Here is a 13,451-nt window from a genome sequence, read left to right as displayed (position 1 = left end):
GGATGATTAGTTACATATTCAGTGTATATGTAACATTGGAATGTTCTATCTCCAGTATCAATTATCTTTGGCTGTCTTAGCCTTCTAAGCAGCAGTCTATAACTTATATCTGTATGTGATGTCCAAATAAATATTTACAACATACAAAGTGATTTGTCTTCTACAAAACCAAAATTCAAGCTAGTAAAAATTAACATTATACAATAATTATTCCATAAAACTCCCAGGTTTACTGTCATTTGATCAATTTTTCATGAAATGTATTTTTGAAAGTGACTTGATGGTATTTTCTGGGCCTTTGAGGTAAGAGTCTTCTCATTCTTCTATACCTATTATTCAGAGCTTTGATCTTTTCATAGTGTCCCAAATTTTCATCAGTTTTTGTGATAGAAACTTTGTATATTTTTCATTGTCTTTGACTTATATATTAATTTCTTCTACTGAGTCTTCTGCACCTGAAATTCTCTCTTCCATCTCTTATATTCTGTTGGTGATGACTGCATTTGTGGATCATGTTGTTTTTCCTACATTTATCATCTACATGCTTTCTTACATTCCTGTTTCCTTTATTACTATTTTCAGAATGAGAAAATATCTTCAAGAAAATCATAGAAGAAAACTTCCCTAACCTAAAGAAGTAGATGTCAATGAATGAACACAAATGGTACAGAACTCCAAACAGATTTAATCAGAAAAGAAAATCCTTCCATCACATAGTAATCAAAACACAAAATGTGTAGAATAAAGAAAGCATTTTAAAAGCTGCAAGAGAAATAGATCAATTAACATATAAAGGATGACTTAACAGAATTACACCTGACTTCTCAACACAGACTCTAAAATTAGGAGGGTCTAGAAAGGTTATTTTCTTGCAAACCCTGAGAGATCACAGATGTCAGCCCAGAATATTGTACCCAGTAAAATGTTCAATCACTATAGATGGAGAAACCATGGTTTTCTATTACAAACCAAATTATAAAAACATGTTTCTAGTAAATCAGCACTACAGAAGACGCTATAAGAAGAAAGCGGACACAAGTAGGATAACTACTCCAAAGAACAACAAGAAATTGATAAATTCAAATGAATTGAGTTGCATGTACACGTGCATGTGTGCATGCACACACACACAAGTTCACACACACAGAGTAACACTACCAATACCAATATAACTGGATTTAACAACAGTTGGTCATTAATATCTCACAACATCAAGGGACTCAATTCAATTCATCTGTAAAATGACACAGGCTAACAGACTAGATTCATGAATAGGATCCATAATTCTGCTGCAGTTGAGAAACACTGCAGCCACAAAGATAGATTCTACCTGATCATGTCATGAAACTTTTTCAAAATTACTATCACAAAGGTAGCCTCAACAGATTCATAAATTTTGAAATAACACTTTACATCTTATTAGATCACCACAGATTAAAGGCAGACATCAACAAAAAGAGAATAAACAAAAATCCTAGACAACTTTAATCTCAAATATAACTTGATCAAAAAAGAAATAAAAATCAAAGACTTTATAGAATACAATGAAAATGAAGGTACAACATACTCATACTTATGGTACACAATGAAATCAGTCCTGAGCGTTCTTTGTACTAAGTGCCTTCATTAAAAAATGGAGGGATCTCAGACTCAAAATGAAGGAACAACATATTTAAACTTAGCAACTTAAAAAACATATCTAAAAGCTCTTCAAAAAAAAAAAGCCATAGCGAAGGAGAAGGCCTCGATGAGTCCGCTGAACTAAAAGGTGACCCCAGTGGGCTGGAAAACATGGAACTGGGAAGTCTGGAGCTAAGGGCTGTAGAACCCCAGCCTGTATTTGAACCATCAGCCGCCCCAGAAGTGTACAGCGCAAATAAAGATCCAGCTCCCGAAGCACCCGTGGTAGAGGACAAATGCAGGAATTTGAAGGCCAAGCCTTTCTGTTGTAAGCCGTGCCAGTATGAGGCTGAGTTTGAAGAGCAGTTTGTACATCACATCCGGGTTCACAGCGCTAAGAAGTTTTCGTGGAGGAAAGTGCAGAGAAACAGGCCAAAGCCAGGGAATCTGGGTCCTCGCCAGCCGAAGAGGGCCAGTTCTCCAAGGGCCCCATCCGCTGTGATCGCTGTGGGTACAATACCAACCAGTACGATCACTACACGGCACACCTGAAGCACCACCTGAGAGCCGGGGGTAACGAGCGGGTCTTCAAGTGTATCATCTGCACGTACACCACAGTCAGCGAGTACCACTGGAGGAAACACCTGAGAAACCGTTTTCCCAGCAAGGTCTACACCTGTAGCAAGTGCAACTATTTTTCAGATAGAAAAAATAATTACATTCAACATGTTCGAACTCATACAGGGGAACGCCCTTATAAATGTGAACTTTGTCCTTACTCAAGTTCTCAGAAGACTCATCTAACTCGACACATGCACACTCACTCAGGTGAGAAGCCATTTAAATGTGATCAGTGCAATTTTGTGGCCTCTAATCAGTACAAAGTGACCCGACATGCAAGACAGGTTCAGAACGGGCTGAAACCTCTTAATTGCCCTCACTGTGACTACAAAACAGCAGATAGAAGCAACTTCAAAAAACATGTCGAGCTGCATGTTAACCCACGGCAGTTCAACTGCCCTGTGTGTGACTATGCAGGTTCCAAGAAGTGTAATCTACAGTATCATTTCAAATCTAAGCATCCCACCTGTCCCAGCAAAATGATGGACATCTCCAAAATGAAGCTAAAAAACAAAAAACAAAAAGAGGGAGACTGACCTGCTTAACACTGTCACCAACGAGAAGACAGAGACTGAACAAACGAAAACAAAGAGTGATGTGTCTGGGAAGAAAAATGAGAAATTCGTGAAAGTCGTGGGTAAAGATGTTTCAAAAGAGAAGAAGCCTTGTAGCAATGACTCTGTGGTCCACGTAACTACTAGAACTCGGAAGTCAGCAGCAGAGACTAAAGCAACAGAGGTGAAACACCCAGATGGACAAACAGGAAACAACCCAGAAAAGTCCTGTAAAGCCAAGAAAAACAAAAGAAAGATGGATGCCGAGGCCCATTCCTCAGATGAGCCTGTGAATGAGGGACCAGTGACAAAAAAGAAAAAGAAGACAGAGAGCAAATCCAAAAACAGTACCGAAGTGCCAAAGGGCAGCAGCAAAGTGGAGGAGAGGAAGGGGGACAAAAAGCTAAGCACTTCTGTTAAAAAAGGTGCAAAGAAGACGACGCTCAAGACTAAGACAAGTAAAAAGGGTGGCAAACTTGCTCGGAATGGGGTGGGGCAGACAGAACCTCCTTCCTCTGAGTTGGCTCAAGTTGGGGTGTCTCCAGTTCCTGCATCCCCTCATGCGGTGGTCACCCTGTCAGGATCTACTCAGATAGGGCTTCCTTCTCCCATGGATATTGCTCAGACAGAGCCTGCCCAGATGGAGGTTTCCCAGAGAGGGCCTCCTCAGGTGGAGCCTCTTCCCAGGGAGCCTGCTCACATGGAGCCATCTCCTCCTGTGGAGCCTCCCCAGGTAGACCCACCTTCCTGCCAGGAGTCTCCCCAGAGGGAGCCTCCCGCTCCCATGGAGCTTGCTGAAATGGAGCCACCTGCTCCCGTGGAGCCTTCCAAGATGGAACCACCTCCCAATATGGAGCCTTCCCAGATGGAACACCTCCCAATATGGAGCCTCACCCTCCGGTGGAGCCGCCGCAGGTGGAGCCACCGCCTATGGAGGATTGTCAGAAAGAGCTGCCTTCTCCTATGGAGCATGCTCAGACAAAGGCTGCTCAGACAGTTCCTACTCAGATGGGATCTGTTCAGGAGGAGTCCCCTCCTGTCTCCGAGCCACCTCAAGTCAAGCCAACCAAAAGGTCATCTCCCCGAAAAGATAATGCAAAGGAGAAGTGGAGCATGCTGAGTGAGATGGCGTGGCAGGAACAGGTCCTCATTGAAGTCGGCCTAGTGCCTGTGAGAGACAGCAAGCTTCTGAGGGAAAGCAAGAGTGCACAGGACCTCCCAGCCCCGCTGTCACCACCGCCATAGGGAAACGCAAGAGAAGAGATACCCCAGGACCAGGACATGGTCTCTGAAGGAGAAGGAAATAAAGTAGCCCCTTTCAAGAAAGTAGGGACAGAGGAAGCCGGCTAGAGTCTAGCAGAGCTTGCTGCTCCCAAGGTATCTACTAGTGCCTCATCCTCTGAACAAAACTCAGATGTTCCAGATGATGAAACATTGCACAGCAAGGGTCAGACCGGCTCCACTGGGGGTTGTGAAATGGAAGTGGACACTGAGCAGAAGACAGACAGTGTCCCTGTGAAAGACTTAGTAGAGCCAGTGTCACCTCTCACCCCAACAGTGGACTGTGGAGTGGCGTCACCGGCCATAATGGCTTCCCCTCCTATCACTTTGGCTAAAAACAAGTCTCAGGAAATTGATGAAGATGAAGGTATTCACAACCATGATGGAAGCGTCCTGAGCGACAACATGTCAGAGGGGAGTGATGACTCAGGACTGCACGGGGCTCGGCCGGCGCCACAAGAAATTACATCAAAAAATGGAAAGGCGGGGTTGGCTGTTAAAGTAACTGAGGGAGAGTTTGTTTGTATTTTCTGTGATCGTTCTTTTAGAAAGGAAAAGGATTATAGCAAACACCTCAATCGCCATTTGGTGAATGTGTACTTCCTTGAAGAAGCAGCTGAGGAGCAGGATGAACAGAAGGAGCAGGAGGAGCTGAGCCTCAAGAGAAGCACAGTGTGGACTTTGTAAGCATGCCTCTTAAATTTCATTTGACTGTAGACAAACGCAAGCTTGCTTTAATTAGTCTCCAGTGCTGAGTTTTCAGAAAGTAACATTCTTTTTCTTAGGATTGTCCATCTATTTAGCAATTGTTGCATAAATTTTAGCACATCCTAGGGAGTTAATGTAAGAAAACAGATATGTAACTAGCTCATGCAGTCAGGCGAAAGGAGACGGGTAAGATGGTGGAACAGGCCACTTGCGTTGTCTGCCTACAACCTGTCAGGTTTTCTGTTCTTTTTACTGTAGTTCCTAATTTTTAGTTCCTTCTTTAGATTGATAAAAATTGGCTTAGTAAATTACTTGAATTTGCCTGCTTTATATAAATAAATTTAGCACTTTACAGTTTCTTTAGAGATGAAAAAAGAGATTTAAATTGGAGAGAAATTCTCAACATTGGACATTGTATCTGTCCAGGTAATTGTTTCCTAGCTTGCTATCAATATTTTGTGTTTATATGTTAATCGTTATAAAAAGTGATTTTTGTTATTTTTTATTTTGGTGCTTTTCTGGCTTAAGATGTTGCACATGGTTCTTGTTTTTGTTTCTTTAACCTATGCAGTTAATCTCCCTTCCCCCCAGAAACAGCATTGTGTTAAATAGTAACACTCAATACATATATATGCATGCTTTTTGTTTTTTTTCTCTGTTTGGAGGGATACTTTTAGGCTTGTTTGCAAAGAGCCATTTTCCTTTTCTTTGCTGCAGTAGTCTTTTTTTTTTTTTGCAGAACAATAGTGTGTGCAAGTTTATAAGCAATGGAACAAGCAGGTTCAATCCATTGTTTGAGTTTTTGTTTTGCCTTATTATTATTTTTTTATTTTAAATTTCACCTCTTACCTATGTTGGAATTAGTTGCATATAAGTTATTTTGAATGGTGAGGATATGTGTAATTCCACGGCTTTCCAGTCTGATTTTAATTTTTTTTTTTTTTGCAGTAAGCCACTAGATGCATATTGAACAAAATTTGTCTCAAAAATCAGCCAGCAGTGTTACTTTGCTGTTTCTGGCTTATTACTGAGTGATCCTCCTTTGAGGAGCTTGCTTCAGTAGATGGTTGATGGTGGGGTGGCTACTCTTCTGAGTAGAGAACTCCAAGTGGTACTTGGAAGCAGCAAACCTGCCACGAGATGTAATTGTCCTTCAGACTGTAGACTATCGGTTGTGAGAAAGCCATTGTGGTCACGTGACTAGTCTAGTTGAAAGTGCTGAGTTCCAGCCAGCAGCTGCTGCTGCTTCCAGTGAGTACTGAGAAGGCTAGTGTTGACTAAGTACAGTCCGGATTCTAAGCATCACATTTTCTCAGGGATCTCCACGAACTAGTGGGTGTCCTCGCTGTCCCTGTGAGACAGCCTCTGAACAGGAGAGGCCTTAAGTGAATTGTACCTGTCCTGGTGTTCCTCTGGGGACATTATGAGAAACTGTATGTACTCCAGAACCGGTTCTCAGTGTTCTCCAAAGGATGAAAGAGCCCAACATGGACTTTTCCTACTGGTAGTAGTAAATTAAGTATGATCTCAGTAGGGATATGTGACTTTTTTTGATGGAATAACCTCTGTGTATCTCATTTATTTTACCCTGGCGATCTCTGAGCAGGCTTCAGATTTTGACAGTTCATGAAAGACTTTACAAGCATTAACGTGTGGGTGAAGAGCTTGGTGAGATTCTGAGTGAAGTTTTAGTTAAAGTTGGTTTTAGTTAAGTTGGAATTGACTGGGAGGCCTAAGATTTAAAAAGCAGAAGATTTTCTCAAGACACAAGTTGTGTGATAACGGTGTGTGTTTTGTGTGTGTGCATGAGACTTGGTAAATGTTGAATTCTAGGCTCCAACAATCATTGTAGTGCAGACCAGACTGCAAGTATTTATGTTTTAAATTTAAATTATAAAGCTAGTTAAGTCTTTCTAACAACTAGTTTTAACGTTCATGAGCAGATTTTGCTTACATTACCTTTTCAAGATGTTGAAAAAGATGCTTCCGGCAAGCACAGGTTGGAAGCTGGGAGCTGGGCTGTTCATAAGAGGTCTTTGTGGATTCTTTGTTGCAAAGGAAAACAATGCCTTCTGGGGATTGACTAAGTTTTAATCTAGTCTTTAAGAGTAGAAGTAAAAAAACATAAAAATACAAGGGAAATGAAAACCTCATTAAATTAGTCTTTAAAAACGTTGTTACCTGAAATTGAGTGGGACTTTTGAGGGCTTTCTTTTAGAAATCAAGGACTCGGTCCTCAGACTTATATTAGGCCTGACCCTTGGTGCCATGTATTTGTACTTAAAATCATTTGAGTGGAAAGTATCTTTGTACAGTTGGGAGTTCTTCCATTTGAAAACTGTGACACTTGCATGGGATTGTTTGAATCTTCTTTTCTAGTCTCTTCCTTCCCCATTGCTACCCTCATGGTCTGAAGGTAGACTTTTCTCTTGCTAAAGGAACACAAAAATGAACATCTTACTTGTAAATTGGTATCTAGTACCTAGTGGTAAACTTGAAATGGTAGAATTCTTTACAGCTTAATCCTAGGTAGCCTTAGAGAAATGTATCCTAATTATTTTTGAACCTGTATTCACCTTGTCTTTTCAAGATATTTTAAGTTATATTTTCTCTTTTAGAGCTGCTTTTTATTTTGGGGCTACTTTTTTTTAAAATTGAGGCGTAATTCATAAAAGGCTACATTACTTTGAGACTTTTACAACTTTATCAGATTGTCTTTCTTTAGTCTTCCAAGAATGGTCATTTTGCTTTTTTAGATTTACTTTTAAAGTCATGACATGGCTCCTTCAAATGTAAAGTTAACAAAGTAAAGCCTATGCTTACCTTGTCCGCTTCACTCTGGATGTGGATGAAAGAAGAAATGACTTGCTGTCAGCATGCTGTTACTTGTAAACTGAAATGCTCAAGAAACTGGTTTGGTTTTTTTTTTTTTTGTTTTTTGTTTTTTGTTTTTTTTTTTCTTTTGCAAAGCATCAAGGTATATCTAGGGTTTCCTGGTTGACTGAGCACATGAGGTGAGCTGATAGTCTTAGTTCAGAATGATCTAATTGTGTAGATTTACAGTCTGTACTGCTGGCTAAGTGTGACAGCTTCTCCAGTTCTGTGTATGCCCCATAGGCTCCCAGTAGTTACTGAACTCTTAAAACTGGTATTGTGACATTACAATAATGTTTTGCGCCAATTTTATAAACCTTTACAGTGCAATATGTGTTACTTTTCTAAGGCAAACCAAAGGTATATTTCTCAAGGTTCCACTGCCTTCAGCAGCATATGATGGAGGATTTTTTTTTATACATTTGTAATAGATAGAGATGAAACAGATTGCAGTTTGTTTTTATTACTTTTTTTTAATTGTAAACCATGTACTAAGTTTCTGGTCAAAATTGTGTAGGATAAGGTAAACATAATTGCATTCTATTAACCAATATGAGTATATTTCTTATGCATATAGTTACATTGAAATAAAGTTCTAAAAAAAAAGTGCCAAATGAACAGAAGAGGATTATGGATTACAGGGCAAGAAATAATCAAACTCAGGCCTGAAATCGCTCAATTAGAAACAAAGAAAACAATACAAAACAACAATAAAATCAAGAGCTGTTTCTTTGTAAAACTCAACAAGATAAGCAAACCCTTTTCTAAATTAATAAAAAGGCACAGAGAATATCCAAATTAAGAAGATAAGATATGAAAAAAACAGACATAACAGAAGACACTGAGGAAATTCAAAAAATAAATTATTAGGTCTATCTTTAAAAAAACCCAACTCAAAAACAGGTCCACATTCTCCTTTGCCTTATTGAACTTTCATTTCCACCACCCCTGGTGGGTTATGGTCTACCAGGAAGGGTAAAGCATTTAAGTACCCTTAAGAAAGTAAGTTTTGGAAAATATAAGCATGCAGGTGGTGCAGAATGTGACTGAGGCATCATGGATAACTGTTTCTACTGTGCTAGCAGAAGAGGTGCTTTTTTTTTTGGGGGGGGGTGTTAGTGACATTATTAAAGGAGATATAAAAAGAGAAGCTGTTGTCATTGTATGGTCTCCTGCCTTGATTAGAGGGAATTTTCAGAGTAAGGAAGTTGCTTCAAAGTTTTCATGTATAATATTTTGAAAAAATTTAGGAAGAATGCTGACAATTCTCTTCAGTTAGAGATTGCAGAATTTGATATGCAATTAGAGAGTTTGGAAATAGAGTTAGAAGCACTTGGAAAATAAAAAGAGCCAGTGGGAGAAAAACAAGAAGGTTCAAGCTTGGTGTCTGAGAACAGAGATTTACACTGTGAAACCAATGAGTAAATTAATCTGGAAGAAAAACTATAGTTGGGAGTAGTAAGGAGAGGAAAGGGAGGAATAAGGAGAGGAAGAGTGAAAGGAAGAGAGGGATCTAGGGAGAGCAGAGATGTAGGAACAGTGGAGAGCCACAAGGGTATGGAGAGCAGTTGTGGGTAACAACTTTTATTTAGGTTAGCTAATTGGGAAACAACTCTCTTTGTATGGGCATATTGTTATTGAGCAAACATATAAACATATAAAGCCTTTGGTTAATCTTTAAGTATTAGAGTCTCATTTTCTTACTGGGCCCACATGGATGGTGGGATGGTCTGGGCAATGCCCAGCCTTACAGAGACAGCATAGAAGATTGGCAGACCCATCTCCCACACTGCCATCTAGGAGGTGGCCGGGATAGTGTTTCTGGAAGGCCATTTCTAGCTGTGGCACACATGTGGCCTCCAGCTGAGAAACATGGTGGCTGAGCTAGGCAGACCCAACATAGCTTAGATAGTCAGTTTGACCAGTGGCCATTTTTAAATAATTACTTCAACAGAAAACTGCTGCCCCATTCTGCTCCAAGCACTTTCACTGCCAGGAGCTCAGTTCACATCAGTGAGACAAGGAGCTGAGAAGAGTATGAGTTAGTAAAGACTCAGTGAGTTCTGTTAAGTACATGACCATAGGATTTGCTTGGGTCTACATAGGCAACTTCAGCTTTATCAGTCTTTGTGCATCATGTGTCTGCTAATTATGGTGGACATGCTTTTATCATGAGTTGAACTGACATCTTGTAGAAATGCTAGATCTCAAACATTTTAAAGAGGCTGTTCTATTTTATACTTTGCATTTCTACTTGTTAAAGAAATGTTTAAAAACTGCACTATGTAGAACAAGGTAAGTCCCATGATTGGAAGGGATAGGTGTGAGCATTACTAGAAAGGTGGGCAGGAATTACAGTGATTGTGGAGGTGGAACCATAAAGCCATGAAAAAAGAATATGTAATTTAGTGAATGGAATAAGTGTTATTAAGAACAACTGATTGGTGACGGGCATTATGATGACTTACAAGAACAAATTTGATTTTATTATTGCATTATTCAACAATGTGATGTTGCAGATTTAAGATTTTGGGATATTATTGAGAAGGCTGGAGAGAAAATCTACCTCATTTACTAAGATAATATAGGATTCTGAAAAGCCTATACAGATTCTGTCAGAGATTTGTTTCAGCTGTAAATAGAGCCATATCAGATGCTACCATTAGACAGTCATTGAGAGAAATATTGTCATTTGAAAATGCAAATATCAAATGTAAAAGAAGAACCAGACCACTGAAAACATGAGAAGCCCTGACACGTGAACATATGAAAGAAAAATGGTATTACTTCTAAGAAGCATAATACCAATATCATAGCATATCATAGCTAAAAATTTCAGGAATTAAATGGCAAGTGCTGTATTTGTGTAAAATTTGGTAATTTCCAAAGAAATTGTAAGGTGAGAAGATTCAGAGCTCAAAATAACAGGCACAATGACTCTAGAAAATATGATATTCAAAGAAGAGAACAGTCAGGTTCTGGTGGCTGTGAGCCATAAAGACTTTTAGGGTATTGTAGCCACAGTGGAAAGGACAAATATTGGTCTAAGGATTGTCTGTACAAGGAAGACATAGAAATTTAACTAACCTCTTGCCACTGGGAAATGAACTGAGGAGTCTGCCAGCTGAAGACTAAATAGCAAGCACTATGAGCCATCAGGTGTTACCAAGTAGAAAAGAAAATTAAAACTACGTGTTTCTGATCTTATACATTCTACAAAAGGAAGTGCAGCTTTGGAACTGGTCACAGATACCCTCTTACATTATCCCCCAAAATTGATTGTTACAAATTAACCAGTGATGACTGTGGTCCTTTACCCTCAGGAACAGTGGAAATAATCTTGGAAGGAATTGGATTAAACTCTCAAAAATTTATTGTGCATACAGGTATAATAGATGATACTGAAATGAATAAATAAAAATGTGGCATATAAAATAGGAGATTCAAAATGATGCAGGGGACAGAATTACTCAAAAGTTGGTGTGTCCTTACACCAATGGCAAGGATGCTCAAGTAGAGAGGGCAGGGGTTTGGGAAGTAAGGGAAAATGTGTGTTCTGTTAAACTGGGGTTAATGACTAGTCCAAAATTAATGGTACAAATGAATGGTGTTGACATAAAAGACATGGTGGATACAGGAACTGATGCTAGTATACTTTCAAAAAAGTATTACAATCTAAGTTAATAACTTCAGAAATTTAACATAGAATTTATAGGAAAATAAGTTACATAGAGGTTAAGTTATCATGATTAAGGCAAACTGTACATAGGTTACTTCTATGGAACCAGAATACCAAAAAGTGAAGTTGAGATCATCTGTCTAACATACACATAAACTTATGGAGAAAGTATCTTTTACAACAATGAGGGACTATTATTTAAATTGCTGAAATTACAGGTATTGCTAATGAGGAAATCAGGGGTGGTATGGTAGAAGACCCTGTAATACTTACTGATTCTTGTGATAGAGAGTAATCCCAAGATGTGCCCATTGTCCAACCATAGAACGTCACAAGGATTGAGTTTCTAAATTTATACAAGGGGCCACAACTAACATTTGAACCATTTTGCCCCTCAAATAGTTACCAAACAGGGCTGTATGGCAAGAGCAATGGTCCACAACAAAAGAAAAATTACAGCCACTTGAACAACTGGTACACAAGCAGTTGGAGTCTCATCAAATACAAGAGACTACCAGCCCATTATATTCCCCTGTACTTGGAGTAAAAAAAAAAAAAAAAAAAAAAAAATCAGAGAAATGTAGGATGAAAAAAAGATTTAAGAGCAGTTAATAAGGTAATTCAACAAATGGGTCCTTTAATGCATGGAATTCCTTGACCATGTTAATTACCAAGATTATGGCCTATAATAATAATTTAATGAGAAGATTGTTTTTTCAAAACCATCTTACATGTGCAAGATAGAGAAAGCTTTGTTTTCTTGCTATATAATATTAAAAACAGTGATCCAATGAAAACATACTATTGGAATATACTTTATGTCAATATTTTGTTTAACAAAGTTTGCAAGTAATTTCCTCAAAATACCATGTATCATTATATGGATGACATTTAGTTGGCTTATTCTAATAAACTTGTTTTAGAAAATATGTTCAAGGTGACACAAAGTATTTTGCCAGAATAAATTGCTCCAGAAAAATTTTAAAAGGAGATTCACTTAGATTTTTGGGTTGTAAAATCAGTCAGCAAATAATTTGACAATAAAACAAATATATCAATAGGGACCAATTGCAAAATTTTCATTAATTTCAAACATTAATGGGAGATATTAATTGGCTATGGTCTACAATTGGATTAAGTAGGGTTAAGAAATTTGTTTCATATTTTACAAGGAAATTCAAATTTATACAGTCCAAAATGTCTAAATGCTGAAAGAGTGAAGTCTTGTAGAACACAGATTGCAAGAGGCATATGTGGATAGAATAGAGCCCAAACTTTATTGTATTCTGATCATGCTACCATCTACTCTTTCTACTACCTGGCTCATTATGTAAAGAAAAATTAGTATTATTCAATTCATGTTGTTAGCTCATATGCAAAGTAGAAATTGAAGACCTATAGAGAAAAAATTGTGGATTTATTGTAAAACATAGAATAAGATTATATCAATTGTTAGGAATAGATTTTGCCAAAATTTTAGTACCTCTGACTAATGGTGAGATTATATCATTATGGATGAGCAATAAAGATTGGTAATGAGCTTACAGTAACTACTTGTGTGAAAACAATAAAAAATTTCTGAAGCACATAACATATGCAATTAATAAAAATATCTGATTGGATATTCCTATGTCTTGTAAAGAGAACACCAATTAAGAAGCATTTATTTAATTTGTTATAATTTATTGATGCAAACAAGATGGGAATAGCAGGTTATAATTTAGATGAAATAAGCAAGGTGATCAAATGCCCATATTCCTTAGTTCAAAATTCAGAATTGTATGCAATACTTATGGAAATATTAGATTATCTCAAATCTCTTAACATAATTACTGATTCTTCCTATGCAGCAAGAGTTGTTTTGCATATACAGATTCCTGAATTTGTACATGATAATTCAGAATTAACTTTGTTGTTTGTACAATTGCAACAAGCCATGAGAAGTAGAAACTATCCATTATTCACTAATCATATTGTCTCATACAGGTTTGCCCAGTCCATTAGCTTTAGGAAAGGAATGTGTTAGAAGCCTCAATTTTTCATAAGAAGCATATGGAACAGGAAAGGATTAAATAAGAAAATCATGACTGACAACAAGCTAATCACATAATAAT

At 38.0% G+C, this 13,451-nt stretch overlaps 1 pseudogene; it reads left to right on the top strand.

The window, feature by feature from the left end:
* Positions 1–280: 280 nt before the first annotated feature.
* LOC114620550 lies at positions 281–4,763 on the top strand (annotated as a pseudogene).
* The last annotated feature ends 8,688 nt before the right edge of the window (positions 4,764–13,451 follow it).

The sequence above is a fragment of the Grammomys surdaster genome, unplaced genomic scaffold (assembly GCF_004785775.1).
Source record: "Grammomys surdaster isolate TR1022 unplaced genomic scaffold, NIH_TR_1.0 169, whole genome shotgun sequence".
Taxonomy (NCBI): Eukaryota; Metazoa; Chordata; class Mammalia; order Rodentia; family Muridae; genus Grammomys; species Grammomys surdaster.
The sequence above is the reverse complement of the archived record's forward strand: the minus strand, read 5'-3'. Positions and strand labels throughout refer to the sequence as shown.